Here is a 10005-nt window from a genome sequence, read left to right as displayed (position 1 = left end):
GTTATATCTGCCAAAGGTGGCTACTTTGATGAGTCAAAAGTTTAGAATACATTTTGGTTTATAAATTGATTCCATGATTTCTTTTTTGACCTCAATTGTTTATTTGTTCTATGCTTTCATTTCAGAGTACAATGATACATTAAACTGCATAATTTTCAATAAAAAACTGGAAAAATTGGGGTGTTCTAAAACTTTTGACCGGTAGTGTATATCCGTCTAATAAGTTATTTAAACGCATGATAGTTGCTTCTTTTGGGCTTGTTTCCATAGCCCTGGTTGGTTGTTTCTCTCCCAAGATCTGGCAACACTGACAAGCCGGCAAGCAACAACAAAAATGGTGGCGTCCACAGGATCACGGGGAGCGCGTTGTGTTTGGACCCAGGCCCTGGAGGCAGATCTGATTCAACACTGGGAACAATATCCATGCCTTTACCATGTGTCATCTCCAAGTTTGGTGACGTCACCGCGTTATCTGGGGCTCTGTCGGCGAGGGCTCAGTGGAGAAATCTTGTGGTGTGCACACACAGGTAGTCATGCAGTTAGCGAGACTCCCGCTGACAGAAACACACGTCGCCAGGTATGAACACTCAAAAGATTACGACAGTCCCCTCGACGCAAGATCAGGGTGAAAGTTGTGTAATGTAAACTAGGCGTTAGGGGCCGTACACATACCGCGTCCCGAGCCGCCTGGAAAACGCGAGGTCAGGCGCCTTTTTTGTCCCAGCTTTCAAAAGCGTGGTGGCATATATCTGAGGTTGTGATTGGTCGGTCCTCGTCACATGACGTGGCGCGCGCTGCTGTGTTCCAAAAGTTGAACTCTGTTTATCTCAGAGCACAGCCATCGCACCCTGAAAAGTAGACGCTCGGGAACGTGCTCTGGCGTTTGAGCACACCTGCTGCGCGTCTACACTGAAAACAATGAATTTGAGGGTGCAATAAATGCAGCATGTGTACGTCCCATTTCTCACCAGGGAGACTGGAGGATGGGCACAATGTTTGTTAATGTGCCAGTTTTTTGTCAAACAAAACAATTTGAGGACGTCAGCTTCAAAAGAATTGTGATGTGCATATTTAAAAAAAAAAAACAATCATTGGTCATTTAACTGAGCAAACTACTGACAGCTTAATCAATCATGAAACAGCCTCATGTTCACATAATCCGATCAGCTGTGCACAAGGAGGTTTCAGGATTTTAAATTAAAAAAGAAAGAGAGACAGAATTAAAACTGGTTCTTGACATCGGTCAGCACTCTGAGTTTAGGTATCAGAGAGAACACGTTTTGTAAAGAGGTGACATTGCTTTTACTTTTTATTTTTAGTGTCAGTCTCTCCAACAAACCTCTTTATATGACAACACATGCAACAACATTAGAATAATTGTTGGTGTATAAGAATTCGACCTCCTCTCACAGCCTCAGCTCACACACCTTCATTCACAGCAACAAATTGGTGAACACTCTCCCTCCTTTGTGCCTCTTTTTCAAAGACTTGACCAAAATCCCTTATTCCCAGCCTGAAACTCCTTAGAGAGCTTAACTCACTTAATAACTGCTCTGCAACCAAACTCTGTCCATTGTCCCGAGCAAAAAGCCCAACTCAGGTTTCAAACATGGAAATCTATTGACGGTCAGCGGGGGCTCGGTGCGGAGGAAAGACTGGCAGGTCTGACATATTGTGATAACAGAGGCCGTCTTTTTTATGTACCCACAAACAGATCTGGGACGATTGAAATGAGAGACTGCTGTCACGTCAACGTGACTTTTCCATCCTGCTGGTGTAAATGTTTATTGTATGAATAGTTGTAGATGACGGAGCTGCTGAGCAGTGTTGTGCAAGGGCGTTCTGTGCCCTTAACTGTACGTGTCATTTGAGCTGGCCTCACTTTGTCACTTCACACTGTAGGTACAGTACAGTAAGAGGACGGTGAGGGAAGCAGTACAAACTGGACACAGGTACACATTCACAAATGTGAGAATAGAGCAGAGGTCACGTTAACCGAATATTTTACATGATTTACTGGAGTTTTGACATCGTCCATTGGCGATGGAGAAGCCATTGCCCATCACACATTTCATTTTCAACCAAATATTTAAACATGCTGATGGCGCGAGAGGAAAACTCATGGGACCACCGAGGTCTCTAGGATTCATCCTCAGGGACCATGAATGTGCGAATTTTCATGGCAATCCATACAACAGTTGTGAAGATATTTCTCTCATGGTCGAAGTGATGGACAAACCAAAACTGCCATCCTGAGACACGCTGTCAGCATGACTGAACAAAGTGAAACAAGTCTGGTTTACTCTCTGCTGGTGGGACTAAAATGTAAACTCTGGCCTGAGGGGGCGGCAGCAGATAAAAGGCCATGTTGTTACATAAATCAAAAGGGTTTATGGTGGCCCTTTTAGGACATTTCAGACTCTGTTTGCAAGGCTCAGTTCTACACAGGTTTGAGCACTATTCACATTTGGACCGGTTCCAATTCCAGTACCTGTAATTTGGTGCTGGTACCCAACAGGTACTTTACCTTCTCTGTAATAACACAAATGCGTGTCTGCTCATTTAGCAGTCATACTGGGCTGTTATAAAAAAGAACATTGACCAGACACCATAACTACCGCAGCAGATCGGCGCTGCAGGAATACTTTTGGCTTGCTTAGAAGCCTAAAGTTCAGACCAAAGATTCGCGACGAGACGAAACCATTTTAGAATGTTGCAGCTGTGTGAACTGACCGGTCTGAGCTTGACTCAAGGTGGCCGATGGTGTCACCTGCAACTCAGCTGGTCAAATGGCCGGCGGCTGGTTTTAGAACGTAAAGCACGTCACTTGTTGATTAGAGACGATACACCGTCTCATGGTGGTCACTTCCTGTCAATGTTACAGATCAGAAGTACAGAGAGTTGTTGACTAGAGATGATACGCCGTCTCATGGTGGTCACTTCCTGTCAACGTTACAGATCAGAAGTACAGAGGGTTGTTGACTAGAGATGATACACCGTCTCATGGTGGTCACTTCCTGTCAATGTTACAGATCAGAAGTACAGATAGTTGTTGACTAGAGATGATACACCGTCTCATGGTGGTCACTTCCTGTCAACGTTACAGATCAGAAGTACAGAGAGTTGTTGACTAGAGATGATACACCGTCTCATGGTGGTCACTTCCTGTCAGCGTTACAGATCAGAAGTACAGAGAGTTGTTGACTAGAGATGATACACCGTCTCATGGTGGTCACTTCCTGTGAACAAGCAGCTTTTTACAATACCGCAGAAAGGTGCTTTGCAAGAAGTCGTCTGTTTCAACTCGTCTCGTCACCAATCTTTGGTCTGAACTGAGCTTAAGAAGCAACAGTGGAGCTGTGTAGCCATCTTTGGTGTGCTACAACCTCCTGTCTGAGGTTGAACTCGGCTTGCAGAGCTGCTTTAAAACTCTGTGGCTGGCCAAGTACCAACATTTGGCACAGATCAATTCATTGTGAATCAGTACTCAGCAGTACTGACGTAATACAGTTGCTGCCCTTAAAAGTTCGGTACCCAACCCTAGTTCTGCACTTTCAGACATGGCTCATTTTTATCATTTCAGTTGACAATGCTGAGAGGTATCCTGTCAGGAACTGCATTGTTAAACATGAAATTTTTCACATGTTCGTAACGCTATATAAGTTTGAATGTAGTCAGGTGAGTGAGTCATTAAGGTTTAACCTCTGAAGACCACAAATGTCCATACCAAGTTTCATGACTATAATTGTAGAGATCTGACTCTGGATCATAATGTTGGACTGAGCATGAACCAGAATCACAGTCTCCTGTCAGTGTAGCTAAACTCATGTTCGAGAGGTTGATGAGATTTTGTGGGTCATTGAGTCATGAATCCTTCCAGAGTTTTGCTGTGACTGCACTAAACACTCACTGGCTCCTGCAGCAGGAAAACAAAGTCATGCAAGCTATTTGACACCTTTGTAAAATCTGCAGACTAAGAGGGCAAGGCATATGAAATGACTCAATGGTTTTATTTTTCTGCTTGGAGCACAGTGGGGGGTCCTCACAGTAAATACCTCTGGGTGTCTAAGAGTATGTCTGTGAAAGAACGCCAGTTTTTATGTTTATGAACCTGACTGCATTTTTTAAAAGTTAACGAATGTGCGTGTGTGTATGTGTGTGTCCGCATGTCTGCTTGTGTCTGTGTGCATGTAAATGCTCCATGTGCACACAGTTGGTGGGTTAACAGGGGTCTCAGCAGAAAGCGGACCCATAACAAATCACCTCATTTCCAGGAAAAAGAAATAATTTGTTCCCAATAAAAATGATCCACAAAAATACATGAGCACAATGTTGCTCTGATCAAACGTTCCAACACAAAGCCAAGGCACAAAATTAAAGAGGCCAGAAAGATTTCAGGGTGTGAAATGCAGACACGGGGCACTTTCTGAGCAAAGATTATTCCAGAACTTCAAGGAAAAGGAAGATGGTTCTAAAAACCAAAAGATCAGTCAGGATCAGATGCACCACAGGGAAGGTGAACTGAGGTAACAATCATATTCTGTTTGTATGTACTTTAAGTAAATCTTTATTTTCCTAGTGAAGCACTGCTGCCTTGACAAAATAAATAAATAAATAAAAAATTAACATGCTTAAAGGAGCTATATGTAAGAAATCTAAAGCAAATAGTCGGAAAATCCTATTAATATGTCACAGAGACTAAGGAATAATGTTCATATAACATACTGATCTCACTGACAACAATAGTACAGCCAGAATATTCGCATTTAAAAAAAAAATTTACGGTCCGCAAATCATGTTTATGTTTTGAATTTGTGTTTTGGCCTGTTGCGCCACCCACCGCCGTCTACCAGTCACACAGTCAGTAGAGTCTCAGCATCAGTTAAAGTTACGACTGAGCTACACGACTCACGGCAGTATTTTGAATTTGAGTGCAGTAACCGTTTTGGCCACATTCTTACATACAGCGCCTTTAAGTTTTGCATGAAAACAGTCTGACCAGAAAGAGGCACAGAGAAAATTCATGCATGCATCCTGACATAACAAGCAGCGCAGTGACGACTTGTACTCTATAATGTGTTATAAAAATAGGAAGAGCAGAGTCGGGACAGAGAGACAGATGGACAGATGGACAGATGGATGGTGCCTTTTTAGCAAGTTAGAAAGCAACTATTCCTTTGCCACTGACAAAACTTTTGACTTTCACCCTGCAAGTGGAGATCTTCCTTAAAAGTTTGGCTCTTTTATTTTTCATCTGTCGTACTGTTTGGTCATTATGCTACATACAAAAACCATATTGTTGGAAAGATGATTTTCTGGCCTGTCAGCTGGTGCAAGTGTTGGCTGTCGGAGTTTCTGTTGGTAGCTCAGGCAGGAGTCCAAAGTGTCTGCTCTCCAGGGATGTTTGGGACAGTGTTGTTTTTAGTTCCTGCCTCGTTACAAATTAACAATAAGTGGAAAAAACAAGACGAAGGCTTTTCCTTATTGAGTAAGACTCACTGTGAAGTCACTCACTGAATGTTTCCTGCATGAACCTTATATCAACCTACACTTCAAACCCTGGACATGTTTGAATGTGCAGAGGTCAACTATGCAACTTCTTTTTTTAACCCTCAAGTCGTTGTTATTTACATTCTTTTTTCTTAACTGCTTATCCTGCTAGGGGTCGCAGGGAGGCTGGAGCTTATCTTTGGACTGTGGGAGGAAGCCGGAGTACCCAGAGAAAACCCACGCTGACACGGGGAGGACATGCAAACTCCACACATAAGTTTTTTTGCAAATTGAAACAAACTCAACAGCCTACATAATTCTATAGACGACATGTAGCCTGTGGTGGGGTTCAAGGCAGTTTGATATTGAGCCAAACATCGGATCGAACCGGCATTCCGAATTTTACCAGGTGTCGTCTTTCTCACGTTGAACATAATGTATTGTGTCCCAACAGCAAACGAGCAGCAGACTGTTGTGTCACATCACATGACACTGGAGCTCTCTGTCCACATCCAAATTTACAGGTCACAGTGTACGCTTGTGAACCGCATCTGGTTGCCATCGCCATCAAAGACAACAAGTTAAAGTGCCACTGAAGTTAAGGTTTTTGGCTCAGAATATGAGAAAAGGATAACGGCCTTTTTACCATCTTTACCAAGAGTGTCTCTCCGTTAGTTTGGTGCTACAGTATTTACACTGAATCATTCAGCATAACGTTTGCCAACCTTTGTTATCTCTGCCATTACAGATAAGTTAATGAAGCTAAGCTCCAGAAGTTAACGTTAGCTTAACTAGAGCCCTTTGGACAACAGCTAACAATGATGTACGATCACCAAAGTACAAAACTAGAACAAAATAGGCTAATGAACTCCCAGCAAACAAGGTGACATGATAAACAACGCAGCTAGGAGCTAACGTTAGGCTAACTTTAGCTAACGTTAGCTAGAGATGTTAAAGATAACTTTATATTTCTTTCCAGCAAAGTGACAATATGTTGCCTCAAACACAATGTTGACTTACCTTAGAACAGATGTAGACATCATTGTTAATCTTATTCACGTTGAGTTGATGTTGTGGTCTAACGTTACCACACAGCCCTACAGTGAAGCAGGTGATGTAGCGTACTCTGCAGCCCTGCTCAGGATCTGGATCTGTGTTAAATGTGCCTGTTAAACACCTGGTGTTTGTATAGCAGCCATATTGATCCACAAACCAATCGTAGCTCTTCAAAAATCGGTGTGATAATGAATTAAATGTACATTATTGCCCCCTGTCAGTATCAACACTGTCTCAGTATATTTTTTGACCACTCTGCCAGGACCCTCTGCCTCGCTGGCCCCCTGGGAGTCCACTCAGGAAGCTGGTGGTCAATCCGTCCGTGTCCCTATCCCACATTTGTTTCCTGTGTTTGCGTGTGTCTAACTCTTGGCCATCTGTGCAGCGCGTGTGTGTAGGAGTGATGGCATGCATGTAGTGTGTATTCCTCGATCAGGAGGTTTGTGCAGTCAACATGAAATGATTCAGAGTGTGTCTTCTCCTAAAAGGCAGAACATAAGCAAACAAACAGCTTTAAAGTAGGAAGCTTGTCGGCTGTTTAACAGCTGCTGCCGGGTTTCGGTTCACAACAGTTCAGCTGCCTGATAATGGCTCTGAACACTGTACTGTACTCGCTGCCTCTGGTTTCACCTGGTACACACCGGACTGCCTTTTATGTCCATGACACAGGACACAGCTTCTCCCCTCGACTCCGGGCCTGTTACGATAACTACCTCTGATGGACGATATGTTGTCTGAAGCTGCAGCTAATGATTATTGTCATTATCAGTTAATCTGCTGATTCAGTTCACGATTAATCGATCCATTCTTTATTCTATAGAATATCAAAGAAATATGAAAAATGCTCATTCCAGAGCCCAAAGTGACGTCTTCAGATTACGTCTTCTGTCCAACTAACAGTCCAAAACCCGAAGACTTTTATTTAGCGTCATAAATGACAAAGAAAGGGGCGTCGGTGGCTTAGTGGTAGAGCAGGCGCCCCATGTACAAGGCTGTTGCCGCAGCGGCCCGGGTTCGACTCCTGCCTGTGGCCCTTTGCTGCATGTCACTCCCTCTCTCTCTCCCCCTTTCACGCTTGTCTGTCCTATACATTAAAGGCTAAAAAATGCCCCAAAAAATATAAAAATAAATAAATAAATGACAAAGAAAAGCAGCAAATTCTCACATTTTAGAAGCTGAATGCAGCAAGTGTTTGACATTTTGCCTGAAAAAACACTAAAATAATTATAATTTAAATAGTTGGCAGTTAATTTCCTTTTGATTAAGTAATCAAACAATTGACTAATCATTGCAGCTCTAACATTGTCCCAGAAATAATTTCAATAAATGGTATTATGGTCACTTTCAGACCATTTTATGTCACTGATGTAATGATAATATAACAGCATAATAATTCAAGCACACCCTTCCAAAGGGCAATGAACTATACATTCTTAAAAATATTCAGAAGTGTAATATGATTTTTTTTTTTTTTTTTTTTTTTTTACATTTAAAAAAAATAAATAAATTAACACCTGCTAATCTATACAAAATAAGTACATAGAAAATTAGGGCTGGCCATTAAATCAATATTAATGTGGTATGTAGTGAAAAATATATATGATATTTGATTTTTGATCACCCGGCTTTATATATAATTAAAATGCCTTTAAAGGAGTAGCCTAAATTTGATCAGTTTGAGACTAAAAACAAAACCTCTTGCAAGAAATACAAGAGCTCAGTGAAGCTCTGGACACGCCACATTTACCTCCATGATCCAGTCAGTGTGCTGCAGTCGGCTCCTGGGGATAAACTTAAAGCTACTCTTACCTTTCTTGCATTTCTCACAGGACTTAGAAAACATTTGAACATCCACAACTCCTGCCTCCCTCCAAAATCCCATCCCCCTCCTCCTGCAACTCCACCTTCCTCCAAACCTTACTCCCTCCAAACCTTACTCCCTCCAAACCTTACTCCCTCCTCCTCCATAACGTCCTCATTACGACTATGATTGACGTAGGCGTTGGCATGGTAACGTTAAATACATGGAAGAGGAGAGCGAGTGTAACGTTACAACTGCAACCCCAGCGTTTTAAAACTAACCGGAGTCAGTGATGACTGATGAGTTTTACAATAAGGTTACAGTGCTAACGTTAGATAGTAGCGTTAACGTTACTAGGAAGTGGAAACGCACAAGGAAGATAACGTTAATGTTTCAGAGGCTACGCTACAGTAGGCTACCGTTAGCCATTAGCAACTGGATGCTGTGTTGTCATATATAACGCTATATGTTATATTAGGAGCAAACTAAACATAACGTTACCTGTCCTGCACAATCAAACGCAACCCCGAGTTTTGAAACTTATCCGGGCTCAGTGATGATTGATGAGTTTTATAATATAACGTAAACGCTAACGTTAGATAGTACTGGTGACTGGCAACAAACTACAGCTACAGTGTGCTAACAGTTAGCAACTGGATGCTGTGTTGTCATATATAAGGTTATAGCCTATGTTACATTAGAGGCAAACTAAAAATATCTGTCCAGCAGAAACTCTGCGACCATCTTGTCCCTTTTTAGCTCAGGTTGAAGCTGCATCAGTCTTCGCCATCGCTCGAAAGCAAAGCCGATGTTGACCCGAGTTTTGGCTCTTGCAGCATCGAGTTCTCTCTCAGTGTTAGCTTTTTCGGCTATATTCTTTCTTTTGCCAACTGATTTCCCTGTTGGAGCGGCTGGAGGTGGAAGCGGTGGTCCGCATTTGTCTGCCGTTGTTACGGAGAAAAGTTTATATCCACAAGCGTCCCTGTTACTACTGTATTTGTTGTCTCACAGACTGGGGCGCGGGGGGGAGCGGCCACATCAGTCGGAGGCCTCCACGTCAGGGAAGACAGACAGGACGCTCGGCCAATTAGAACCATATGAGAATGGTATAATTATGAGTTTTTATTTCTGGTGGAATTCACTTACATTTTGGTGTGCCATCTGCTTATTAATAGCATTTTAACCTAAAAGTGTAAAATTTCCAGAAAGGTAAGTGTTGCTTTAACAGTAGTTTCACACTGGGATAAAACAGCATTCTTATGGGAATTAATTTTTCTTTGCTGCTTTAAAACAGTTGCCTGCAAAACAAGTTGCACTGTGCAGCCACTGTTTGGGTGTGGCAAAAAGAATTGACAAATATAGTGAAAAGTTTAAGACGTGCCATTTGCAAAAAGTCAGCAATATTAGCCACATTTTACTCTGGACAGTTCCACCAGTAAACAGGCAACACGTACAGTATGCAAGACTTCAGTTTGTTATGGAGTTCCGCAAGGTTCTGTGCTCGGACCAATCCTATTTACTCTATATATGCTTCCTTTAGGTAACATCATTACAAATCACTCTATAAATTTCCATTGTTATGCGGATGATACTCAGTTGTATTTATCGATGAAGCCAGAAGAAAGTAATCAATTAACTAAACTCCATAACTGCCTTAA

The 10005-nt window shown here is 42.2% G+C and overlaps 1 protein-coding gene across 3 annotated transcripts in view; it reads right to left on the bottom strand.

Moving 5' to 3' along the window:
* kcnj16a (potassium inwardly rectifying channel subfamily J member 16a) overlaps window positions 1-10005 on the bottom strand; it is a 32857-nt gene that overhangs the window by 17162 nt on the left and 5690 nt on the right. The gene's annotated exons all lie outside the window — the stretch shown is intronic.

The sequence above is a fragment of the Epinephelus moara genome, chromosome 13 (assembly GCF_006386435.1).
Source record: "Epinephelus moara isolate mb chromosome 13, YSFRI_EMoa_1.0, whole genome shotgun sequence".
Classification (NCBI taxonomy): Eukaryota; Metazoa; Chordata; class Actinopteri; order Perciformes; family Serranidae; genus Epinephelus; species Epinephelus moara.
This window is presented reverse-complemented; position numbering and strand designations above follow the sequence as displayed.